Raw genomic sequence first — 12481 nt, forward strand, 5'->3', positions numbered from 1 at the left:
AGAAGCTAAAGTCGCAGAAATGTCACACATATTTGGCCTGCAACTTTCTGTGCGACAAATTCAGACAGGAAAAATCAGTATAAATCCTTAGAAAATTATCCCCCAGTGTCTCCATCTGCTGGTGGTATTGAATAAGCATTGCTGCACTGATGGGGTATGCATTAGACGAAAAAAAAGAAGAAAAAGAAGAATAATACGCCCAGAAAAGAGGCGAAAAGGAGAAAAACGTAAAAAAACATGAAAAAAAAGTAAGAGGAAGAGAAGGGAAAAAAAGGTGGAAATGGGTTTAAAAGTGATTTCGGCGGAGAAATATATATATATATATATATATATATATATATATATATATATACGCGCACACACACACATATATATAAACGTATTCTCCGTTGAGATATTGCAGCCGCTGCTGTGTCCAGGCCCAGGAGCCTTAGCACTGTGCTGTGATGTCACTCAATACCACTGACATCACTAGGTGTAAACAACATCTCTCCTTTGCTGTGTATGTGACTATGGAGCTGTTTGGTGATGTCGTCTATTATGGCCTTCATAGAAGCAACAGGAGATTGTTGCATCCATCTAGAACCCTCAGAACTACAGTGCTATGATGTCACTCACTTCCACAGGCCTTGCAGAGTGTAAACAACAACAACCCAGCTTTGTTGTGTATGTAACCATAGGGATTTGTGATGTCACCTAGAACCTTCACAGCAGCGACAGCTTTATGAGGAGCATCAGCACTGCTCTGCCTGAGCAGAACCATCCCCGCCATAGGTTGTCAAATAACCCGGGTTTAACCCACACAGGTAAGTCCAATGGGGTGCAGGCATGTCCTCTATGCTTACAGCTTCCCGTGGGTGTTGGTTTGATACCGTTTGGGGACAGCCAAGGAGGCATCTGCAGGCAACAAAGGTAGGTGTGTGCTTGTGTGTGTGTTTCCTATGCAGATCCTAAGCCCAGTGTCACATGCAAGTAGGAGGAGTAAGAAGGGTTCCTGGCAAATCCGGGTTATGGATTGCATTTAAAAAGGCCCCGTGGAAGTGCAATGGGCCCCTGTCTTGCTGCTTAGCAATAATGGTATGGGTTTAGGTTCTGCTGTGTGTACTGGTGGTTGACTGCCCCCCAGCCCAGAGTGTGCATGGAAAATTGTCTGGCAGCCTCCCTGACAGCAAGCAGTGATAGTGCCCATGAAGGGCACCTTGTTGGGCCCGCCCCTTTCACGGTTATCGCTTCTCGGCCTTTTGGCTAAGATCAAGTGTAGTATCTGTTCTTATCAGTTTAATATCTGATACGTCCCCTATCTGGGGACCATATATTAAATGGATTTTTGAGAACGGGGGCCGATTTCGAAGCTTGCTTCCGTCGCCCTATGCATTGACCCGATATGGCAGTATCTTCGGGTACAGTGCACCACCCCCTTACAGGGTTAAAAAGAAAGATTCCTACTTTCATTGCTACCTGCTTGCTGGCTAGCCAGCTAGCCAGCCCTGTGGGCCTTGCTGCTGCTGCAGCCAAAAAACAAAAGGTGGTGCTGCTGCTGCTTCTGCTGCTTCTGCTTCTGCTTGTGTCTGGCCGCTGTTGGAGCGTCCAGGCACAGGACTTCTGCTGCTGCTGACTAAATGGCCTCCTTAATTGGATCATTTGAGTAGCCAGCACACCTGTGCAGGTAGGGCATGACATGATAGGCAGCTGCCTTGATAGCGGGTGGGTGCTGAATGTTCCTAATTGACAAAATAAGATTAATGCTTATGAAGAAATATAAAATCTCATCCCTTCCCCAATATCGCGCCACACCCCTACCCCTTAATTCCCTGGTTGAACTTGATGGACATATGTCTTTTTTCGACCGTACTAACTATGTAACTATGTAACATAACATGGGGGGGGGGGGGGGGGTCTCCTGGCTGTTCACACAGGTGTGTCATTGCTGTACATTGACCATGCATTGCTTCTGTGGTATTGCAAAGGCAAAGACAAATGCTTCCAGCCATCCATTGCACTAATGGATTGGTCATCAGCTGGCTGTCTATGTCCCGCATCAATATAGACCAAAGTACAGAGGGTTAGGCTATGCTATTGTGCACCTACCTGATGCATCAGAAGGTGCGAGGCCCTTGCTAAATTCTGTGCACAGACTTTGAGATCTATACTTTAGACTGTATCTAAACCTGCTCCAACATGGACTGACATTCTGGCCTACTTTCAGCCGATGCGACTTGTCTGTCGCTGAACAGTCGCTTTTTATGTATTCAGCACCTATGTATAATGTTGTAAAAATGCTCTAGAAGCTAAAGTCGCAGAAATGTCACACATATTTGGCCTGCAACTTTCTGTGCGACAAATTCAGACAGGAAAAATCAGTATAAATCCTTAGAAAATTATCCCCCAGTGTCTCCATCTGCTGGTGGTATTGAATAAGCATTGCTGCACTGATGGGGTATGCATTAGACGAAAAAAAAGAAGAAAAAGAAGAATAATACGCCCAGAAAAGAGGCGAAAAGGAGAAAAACGTAAAAAAACATGAAAAAAAAGTAAGAGGAAGAGAAGGGAAAAAAAGGTGGAAATCGGTTTAAAAGTGATTTCGGCGGAGAAATATATATATATATATATATATATATATATATATATATACGCGCACACACACACATATATATAAACGTATTCTCCGTTGAGATATTGCAGCCGCTGCTGTGTCCAGGCCCAGGAGCCTTAGCACTGTGCTGTGATGTCACTCAATACCACTGACATCACTAGGTGTAAACAACATCTCTCCTTTGCTGTGTATGTGACTATGGAGCTGTTTGGTGATGTCGTCTATTATGGCCTTCATAGAAGCAACAGGAGATTGTTGCATCCATCTAGAACCCTCAGAACTACAGTGCTATGATGTCACTCACTTCCACAGGCCTTGCAGAGTGTAAACAACAACAACCCAGCTTTGTTGTGTATGTAACCATAGGGATTTGTGATGTCACCTAGAACCTTCACAGCAGCGACAGCTTTATGAGGAGCATCAGCACTGCTCTGCCTGAGCAGAACCATCCCCGCCATAGGTTGTCAAATAACCCGGGTTTAACCCACACAGGTAAGTCCAATGGGGTGCAGGCATGTCCTCTATGCTTACAGCTTCCCGTGGGTGTTGGTTTGATACCGTTTGGGGACAGCCAAGGAGGCATCTGCAGGCAACAAAGGTAGGTGTGTGCTTGTGTGTGTGTTTCCTATGCAGATCCTAAGCCCAGTGTCACATGCAAGTAGGAGGAGTAAGAAGGGTTCCTGGCAAATCCGGGTTATGGATTGCATTTAAAAAGGCCCCGTGGAAGTGCAATGGGCCCCTGTCTTGCTGCTTAGCAATAATGGTATGGGTTTAGGTTCTGCTGTGTGTACTGGTGGTTGACTGCCCCCCAGCCCAGAGTGTGCATGGAAAATTGTCTGGCAGCCTCCCTGACAGCAAGCAGTGATAGTGCCCATGAAGGGCACCTTGTTGGGCCCGCCCCTTTCACGGTTATCGCTTCTCGGCCTTTTGGCTAAGATCAAGTGTAGTATCTGTTCTTATCAGTTTAATATCTGATACGTCCCCTATCTGGGGACCATATATTAAATGGATTTTTGAGAACGGGGGCCGATTTCGAAGCTTGCTTCCGTCGCCCTATGCATTGACCCGATATGGCAGTATCTTCGGGTACAGTGCACCACCCCCTTACAGGGTTAAAAAGAAAGATTCCTACTTTCATTGCTACCTGCTTGCTGGCTAGCCAGCTAGCCAGCCCTGTGGGCCTTGCTGCTGCTGCAGCCAAAAAACAAAAGGTGGTGCTGCTGCTGCTTCTGCTGCTTCTGCTTCTGCTTGTGTCTGGCCGCTGTTGGAGCGTCCAGGCACAGGACTTCTGCTGCTGCTGACTAAATGGCCTCCTTAATTGGATCATTTGAGTAGCCAGCACACCTGTGCAGGTAGGGCATGACATGATAGGCAGCTGCCTTGATAGCGGGTGGGTGCTGAATGTTCCTAATTGACAAAATAAGATTAATGCTTATGAAGAAATATAAAATCTCATCCCTTCCCCAATATCGCGCCACACCCCTACCCCTTAATTCCCTGGTTGAACTTGATGGACATATGTCTTTTTTCGACCGTACTAACTATGTAACTATGTAACATAACATGGGGGGGGGGGGGGGGTCTCCTGGCTGTTCACACAGGTGTGTCATTGCTGTACATTGACCATGCATTGCTTCTGTGGTATTGCAAAGGCAAAGACAAATGCTTCCAGCCATCCATTGCACTAATGGATTGGTCATCAGCTGGCTGTCTATGTCCCGCATCAATATAGACCAAAGTACAGAGGGTTAGGCTATGCTATTGTGCACCTACCTGATGCATCAGAAGGTGCGAGGCCCTTGCTAAATTCTGTGCACAGACTTTGAGATCTATACTTTAGACTGTATCTAAACCTGCTCCAACATGGACTGACATTCTGGCCTACTTTCAGCCGATGCGACTTGTCTGTCGCTGAACAGTCGCTTTTTATGTATTCAGCACCTATGTATAATGTTGTAAAAATGCTCTAGAAGCTAAAGTCGCAGAAATGTCACACATATTTGGCCTGCAACTTTCTGTGCGACAAATTCAGACAGGAAAAATCAGTATAAATCCTTAGAAAATTATCCCCCAGTGTCTCCATCTGCTGGCGGTATTGAATAAGCATTGCTGCACTGATGGGGTATGCATTAGACGAAAAAAAAGAAGAAAAAGAAGAATAATACGCCCAGAAAAGAGGCGAAAAGGAGAAAAACTTAAAAAAACGTGAAAAAAAAGTAAGAGGAAGAGAAGGGAAAAAAAGGTGGAAACGGGTTTAAAAGTGATTTCGGCGGAGAAATATATATATATATATATATATATATATATATATATATATATATACGCGCACACACACACATATATATAAACGTATTCTCCGTTGAGATATTGCAGCCGCTGCTGTGTCCAGGCCCAGGAGCCTTAGCACTGTGCTGTGATGTCACTCAATACCACTGACATCACTAGGTGTAAACAACATCTCTCCTTTGCTGTGTATGTGACTATGGAGCTGTTTGGTGATGTCGTCTATTATGGCCTTCATAGAAGCAACAGGAGATTGTTGCATCCATCTAGAACCCTCAGAACTACAGTGCTATGATGTCACTCACTTCCACAGGCCTTGCAGAGTGTAAACAACAACAACCCAGCTTTGTTGTGTATGTAACCATAGGGATTTGTGATGTCACCTAGAACCTTCACAGCAGCGACAGCTTTATGAGGAGCATCAGCACTGCTCTGCCTGAGCAGAACCATCACCGCCATAGGTTGTCAAATAACCCGGGTTTAACCCACACAGGTAAGTCCAATGGGGTGCAGGCATGTCCTCTATGCTTACAGCTTCCCGTGGGTGTTGGTTTGATACCGTTTGGGGACAGCCAAGGAGGCATCTGCAGGCAACAAAGGTAGGTGTGTGCTTGTGTGTGTGTTTCCTATGCAGATCCTAAGCCCAGTGTCACATGCAAGTAGGAGGAGTAAGAAGGGTTCCTGGCAAATCCGGGTTATGGATTGCATTTAAAAAGGCCCCGTGGGAGTGCAATGGGCCCCTGTCTTGCTGCTTAGCAATAATGGTATGGGTTTAGGTTCTGCTGTGTGTACTGGTGGTTGACTGCCCCCCAGCCCAGAGTGTGCATGGAAAATTGTCTGGCAGCCTCCCTGACAGCAAGCAGTGATAGTGCCCATGAAGGGCACCTTGTTGGGCCCGCCCCTTTCACGGTTATCGCTTCTCGGCCTTTTGGCTAAGATCAAGTGTAGTATCTGTTCTTATCAGTTTAATATCTGATACGTCCCCTATCTGGGGACCATATATTAAATGGATTTTTGAGAACGGGGGCCGATTTCGAAGCTTGCTTCCGTCGCCCTATGCATTGACCCGATATGGCAGTATCTTCGGGTACAGTGCACCACCCCCTTACAGGGTTAAAAAGAAAGATTCCTACTTTCATTGCTACCTGCTTGCTGGCTAGCCAGCTAGCCAGCCCTGTGGGCCTTGCTGCTGCTGCAGCCAAAAAACAAAAGGTGGTGCTGCTGCTGCTTCTGCTGCTTCTGCTTCTGCTTGTGTCTGGCCGCTGTTGGAGCGTCCAGGCACAGGACTTCTGCTGCTGCTGACTAAATGGCCTCCTTAATTGGATCATTTGAGTAGCCAGCACACCTGTGCAGGTAGGGCATGACATGATAGGCAGCTGCCTTGATAGCGGGTGGGTGCTGAATGTTCCTAATTGACAAAATAAGATTAATGCTTATGAAGAAATATAAAATCTCATCCCTTCCCCAATATCGCGCCACACCCCTACCCCTTAATTCCCTGGTTGAACTTGATGGACATATGTCTTTTTTCGACCGTACTAACTATGTAACTATGTAACATAACATGGGGGGGGGGGGGGGTCTCCTGGCTGTTCACACAGGTGTGTCATTGCTGTACATTGACCATGCATTGCTTCTCTGGTATTGCAAAGGCAAAGACAAATGCTTCCAGCCATCCATTGCACTAATGGATTGGTCATCAGCTGGCTGTCTATGTCCCGCATCAATATAGACCAAAGTACAGAGGGTTAGGCTATGCTATTGTGCACCTACCTGATGCATCAGAAGGTGCGAGGCCCTTGCTAAATTCTGTGCACAGACTTTGAGATCTATACTTTAGACTGTATCTAAACCTGCTCCAACATGGACTGACATTCTGGCCTACTTTCAGCCGATGCGACTTGTCTGTTGCTGAACAGTCGCTTTTTATGTATTCAGCACCTATGTATAATGTTGTAAAAATGCTCTAGAAGCTAAAGTCGCAGAAATGTCACACATATTTGGCCTGCAACTTTCTGTGCGACAAATTCAGACAGGAAAAATCAGTATAAATCCTTAGAAAATTATCCCCCAGTGTCTCCATCTGCTGGCGGTATTGAATAAGCATTGCTGCACTGATGGGGTATGCATTAGACGAAAAAAAAGAAGAAAAAGAAGAATAATACGGCCAGAAAAGAGGCGAAAAGGAGAAAAACGTAAAAAAACGTGAAAAAAAAGTAAGAGGAAGAGAAGGGAAAAAAAGGTGGAAATGGGTTTAAAAGTGATTTCGGCGGAGAAATATATATATATATATATATATATATATATATATATATATATATATATATATACGCGCACACACACACATATATATAAACGTATTCTCCGTTGAGATATTGCAGCCGCTGCTGTGTCCAGGCCCAGGAGCCTTAGCACTGTGCTGTGATGTCACTCAATACCACTGACATCACTAGGTGTAAACAACATCTCTCCTTTGCTGTGTATGTGACTATGGAGCTGTTTGGTGATGTCGTCTATTATGGCCTTCATAGAAGCAACAGGAGATTGTTGCATCCATCTAGAACCCTCAGAACTACAGTGCTATGATGTCACTCACTTCCACAGGCCTTGCAGAGTGTAAACAACAACAACCCAGCTTTGTTGTGTATGTAACCATAGGGATTTGTGATGTCACCTAGAACCTTCACAGCAGCGACAGCTTTATGAGGAGCATCAGCACTGCTCTGCCTGAGCAGAACCATCACCGCCATAGGTTGTCAAATAACCCGGGTTTAACCCACACAGGTAAGTCCAATGGGGTGCAGGCATGTCCTCTATGCTTACAGCTTCCCGTGGGTGTTGGTTTGATACCGTTTGGGGACAGCCAAGGAGGCATCTGCAGGCAACAAAGGTAGGTGTGTGCTTGTGTGTGTGTTTCCTATGCAGATCCTAAGCCCAGTGTCACATGCAAGTAGGAGGAGTAAGAAGGGTTCCTGGCAAATCCGGGTTATGGATTGCATTTAAAAAGGCCCCGTGGGAGTGCAATGGGCCCCTGTCTTGCTGCTTAGCAATAATGGTATGGGTTTAGGTTCTGCTGTGTGTACTGGTGGTTGACTGCCCCCCAGCCCAGAGTGTGCATGGAAAATTGTCTGGCAGCCTCCCTGACAGCAAGCAGTGATAGTGCCCATGAAGGGCACCTTGTTGGGCCCGCCCCTTTCACGGTTATCGCTTCTCGGCCTTTTGGCTAAGATCAAGTGTAGTATCTGTTCTTATCAGTTTAATATCTGATACGTCCCCTATCTGGGGACCATATATTAAATGGATTTTTGAGAACGGGGGCCGATTTCGAAGCTTGCTTCCGTCGCCCTATGCATTGACCCGATATGGCAGTATCTTCGGGTACAGTGCACCACCCCCTTACAGGGTTAAAAAGAAAGATTCCTACTTTCATTGCTACCTGCTTGCTGGCTAGCCAGCTAGCCAGCCCTGTGGGCCTTGCTGCTGCTGCAGCCAAAAAACAAAAGGTGGTGCTGCTGCTGCTTCTGCTTCTGCTTGTGTCTGGCCGCTGTTGGAGCGTCCAGGCACAGGACTTCTGCTGCTGCTGACTAAATGGCCTCCTTAATTGGATCATTTGAGTAGCCAGCACACCTGTGCAGGTAGGGCATGACATGATAGGCAGCTGCCTTGATAGCGGGTGGGTGCTGAATGTTCCTAATTGACAAAATAAGATTAATGCTTATGAAGAAATATAAAATCTCATCCCTTCCCCAATATCGCGCCACACCCCTACCCCTTAATTCCCTGGTTGAACTTGATGGACATATGTCTTTTTTCGACCGTACTAACTATGTAACTATGTAACATAACATGGGGGGGGGGGGGGTCTCCTGGCTGTTCACACAGGTGTGTCATTGCTGTACATTGACCATGCATTGCTTCTGTGGTATTGCAAAGGCAAAGACAAATGCTTCCAGCCATCCATTGCACTAATGGATTGGTCATCAGCTGGCTGTCTATGTCCCGCATCAATATAGACCAAAGTACAGAGGGTTAGTCTATGCTATTGTGCACCTACCTGATGCATCAGAAGGTGCGAGGCCCTTGCTAAATTCTGTGCACAGACTTTGAGATCTATACTTTAGACTGTATCTAAACCTGCTCCAACATGGACTGACATTCTGGCCTACTTTCAGCCGATGCGACTTGTCTGTCGCTGAACAGTCGCTTTTTATGTATTCAGCACCTATGTATAATGTTGTAAAAATGCTCTAGAAGCTAAAGTCGCAGAAATGTCACACATATTTGGCCTGCAACTTTCTGTGCGACAAATTCAGACAGGAAAAATCAGTATAAATCCTTAGAAAATTATCCCCCAGTGTCTCCATCTGCTGGCGGTATTGAATAAGCATTGCTGACTGATGGGGTATGCATTAGACGAAAAAAAAGAAGAAAAAGAAGAATAATACGCCCAGAAAAGAGGCGAAAAGGAGAAAAACGTAAAAAAACGTGAAAAAAAAGTAAGAGGAAGAGAAGGGAAAAAAAGGTGGAAATGGGTTTAAAAGTGATTTCGGCGGAGAAATATATATATATTGTCACGATGCCGGCTGGCAGGTAGTGGATCCTCTGTGCCAGAGAGGGATTGGCGTGGACCGTGCTAGTGGATCGGTTCTAAGTCACTACTGGTTTTCACCAGAGCCCGCCGCAAAGCGGGATGGTCTTGCTGCGGCGGTAGTGACCAGGTCGTATCCACTAGCAACGGCTCAACCTCTCTGGCTGCTGAAGATAGGCGCGGTACAAGGGAGTAGACAGAAGCAAGGTCGGACGTAGCAGAAGGTCGGGGCAGGCAGCAAGGATCGTAGTCAGGGGCAACGGCAGGAGGTCTGGAACACAGGCTAGGAACACACAAGGAAACGCTTTCACTGGCACGATGGCAACAAGATCCGGCGAGGGAGTGAAGGGGAAGTGAGGTGATATAGGGAAGTGCACAGGTGATAACACTAATTGGAACCACTGCGCCAATCAGCGGCGCAGTGGCCCTTTAAATCGCAAAGACCCGGCGCGCGCGAGAGCTGACGGAGGACTGACGGAGAGCGAGTCAGGTACGGGAGCCGGGGTGCGCATCGCGAGCGGGCGCTACCCGCATCGCGAATCGCATCCCGGCTGGAGGCGGTATCGCAGCGCCCAGGGTCAGTGGAACCGACCGGAGCGCTGCAGTGAGGAGAGTGTAGCGAGCGCTCCGGGGAGGAGCGGGGACCCGGAGCGCTCGGCGTAACAGTACCCCCCCCCCTTGGGTCTCCCCCTCTTCTTGGAGCCTGAGAACCTGAGGACCAGACTTTTGTCCAGGATATTGTCCTCAGGTTCCCAGGACCTCTCTTCTGGACCACAACCCTCCCAATCTACTAAAAAGAAGGTTTTCCCTCTGACCTTTTTTGAAGCTAAAATCTCTTTGACGGAGAAGATGTCCGAGGAGCCGGAGACAGGAGTGGGAGGAACAGATTTGGGAGAGAAACGGTTAATGATAAGTGGTTTAAGAAGAGAAACGTGAAAGGCATTAGGAATACGAAGAGAAGGAGGAAGAAGAAGTTTGTAAGAGACAGGATTAATCTGGCGCAAAATTTTGAAAGGACCAAGATAGCGTGGTCCCAACTTATAGCTAGGGACACGGAAGCGGACATATTTAGCGGAGAGCCATACCTTGTCTCCAGGGGAAAAAATGGGAGGAGCTCTTCTTTTCATATCCGCGAATTTCTTCATGCGTGAAGAAGCCTGTAAGAGAGAATTTTGGGTCTCTCTCCATATGATGGAAAGATCACGAGAAATTTCATCCACAGCGGGCAGACCAGAGGGCAAGGGGGTAGGGAGGGGAGGAAGAGGGTGACGGCCGTACACCACGAAAAATGGGGATTTGGAGGAAGATTCAGAGACTCTGAAATTATACGAGAATTCGGCCCAAGGTAGAAGATCTGCCCAGTCATCCTGGCGGGAGGAAACAAAATGTCGTAAATAATCACCCAAGACCTGGTTAATTCTTTCTACTAGTCCATTGGATTGAGGATGATATGCAGAAGAAAAATTTAATTTAATCTTGAGTTGTTTACAGAGAGCCCTCCAGAATTTAGACACGAATTGGACGCCTCTATCCGAGACGATCTGCGTAGGCAACCCGTGAAGACGAAAAATGTGTACAAAAAATTGTTTAGCCAACTGAGGCGCTGAAGGAAGACCAGGAAGAGGGATGAAATGTGCCATTTTGGAGAATCGATCAACGACCACCCAAATAACAGTGTTGCCATGGGATGGGGGTAAGTCAGTAATAAAATCCATACCAATCAGAGACCAAGGCTGTTCGGGGACAGGCAGAGGATGAAGAAAACCAGCGGGCTTCTGGCGAGGAGTCTTATCCCGGGCACAGATAGTGCAGGCTCGCACAAAGTCCACCACATCAGTCTCTAGAGTCGGCCACCAATAGAAGCGAGAGATGAGTTGCACAGATTTCTTGATGCCCGCATGACCTGCGAGATGGGAGGAGTGACCCCATTTGAGGATTCCGAGGCGTTGGCGTGGAGAAACAAAGGTCTTTCCTGGAGGAGTTTGCCTGATGGAGGCTGGAGAAGTGGAAATCAGGCAGTCAGGAGGAATGATGTGTTGAGGAGAGAGTTCAACTTCAGAAGCATCTGAGGAACGAGAGAGAGCATCGGCCCTAATGTTCTTATCGGCAGGCCGAAAGTGAATTTCAAAATTAAATCGGGCAAAGAACAGAGACCACCTGGCCTGACGAGGATTCAGCCGTTGGGCAGACTGGAGGTAGGAGAGGTTCTTGTGATCGGTGTAAATAATAACTGGAAATCTTGATCCCTCCAGCAGATGCCTCCATTCCTCAAGTGCTAATTTAATGGCTAGAAGCTCTCGATCCCCGATGGAGTAGTTCCTCTCCGCCGGAGAGAAGGTCCTAGAAAAAAAACCACAAGTAACAGCATGCCCGGAAGAGTTTTTTTGTAGAAGGACAGCTCCAGCTCCCACTGAGGAGGCATCAACCTCCAATAGGAAGGGTTTAGATGGGTCAGGTCTGGAGAGCACGGGAGCCGAAGAAAAGGCAGACTTGAGCCGTTTAAAGGCGTCTTCCGCTTGAGGAGGCCAAGACTTGGGATCGGCATTTTTTTTGGTTAAAGCCACAATAGGAGCCACAACGGTAGAAAAATGTGGAATAAATTGCCTGTAATAATTGGCGAACCCCAAAAAACGTTGGATGGCACGGAGTCCGGAGGGGCGTGGCCAATCTAAGACGGCAGAGAGTTTGTCTGGATCCATTTGTAGTCCCTGGCCAGAGACCAAGTATCCTAGGAAAGGAAGAGATTGGCATTCAAACAGACATTTCTCTATTTTGGCATAGAGTTGATTGTCACGAAGTCTCTGAAGAACCATACGGACATGCTGGCGGTGTTCTTCTAGATTGGCAGAAAAAATCAGGATATCGTCCAGATATACAACAACACAGGAGTATAGGAGATCACGAAAAATTTCATTAACAAAGTCTTGGAAGACGGCAGGGGCGTTGCACAGGCCAAAGGGCATGACCAGATACTCAAAGTGTCCATCTCTGGTGTTAAATGCCGTTTTCCATTCATC

The 12481-nt window shown here is 47.0% G+C and overlaps 4 non-coding genes across 4 annotated transcripts; all 4 read left to right on the top strand.

The window, feature by feature from the left end:
* Positions 1-1225: 1225 nt before the first annotated feature.
* LOC130333835 (U2 spliceosomal RNA) lies at positions 1226-1416 on the top strand. The gene has a single exon (XR_008875891.1). It is a non-coding gene; the product is annotated as a U2 spliceosomal RNA (small nuclear RNA).
* Positions 1417-3504: 2088 nt separating this feature from the next.
* LOC130333836 (U2 spliceosomal RNA) lies at positions 3505-3695 on the top strand. Its single transcript, XR_008875892.1, has one exon. It is a non-coding gene; the product is annotated as a U2 spliceosomal RNA (small nuclear RNA).
* Positions 3696-5788: 2093 nt separating this feature from the next.
* On the top strand, positions 5789-5979 carry LOC130333837 (U2 spliceosomal RNA). The gene has a single exon (XR_008875893.1). It is a non-coding gene; the product is annotated as a U2 spliceosomal RNA (small nuclear RNA).
* Positions 5980-8079: 2100 nt separating this feature from the next.
* LOC130333838 (U2 spliceosomal RNA) lies at positions 8080-8270 on the top strand. The gene has a single exon (XR_008875894.1). It is a non-coding gene; the product is annotated as a U2 spliceosomal RNA (small nuclear RNA).
* The last annotated feature ends 4211 nt before the right edge of the window (positions 8271-12481 follow it).

This window comes from Hyla sarda, unplaced genomic scaffold, assembly GCF_029499605.1.
Source record: "Hyla sarda isolate aHylSar1 unplaced genomic scaffold, aHylSar1.hap1 scaffold_416, whole genome shotgun sequence".
NCBI classification, from domain to species: domain Eukaryota; kingdom Metazoa; phylum Chordata; class Amphibia; order Anura; family Hylidae; genus Hyla; species Hyla sarda.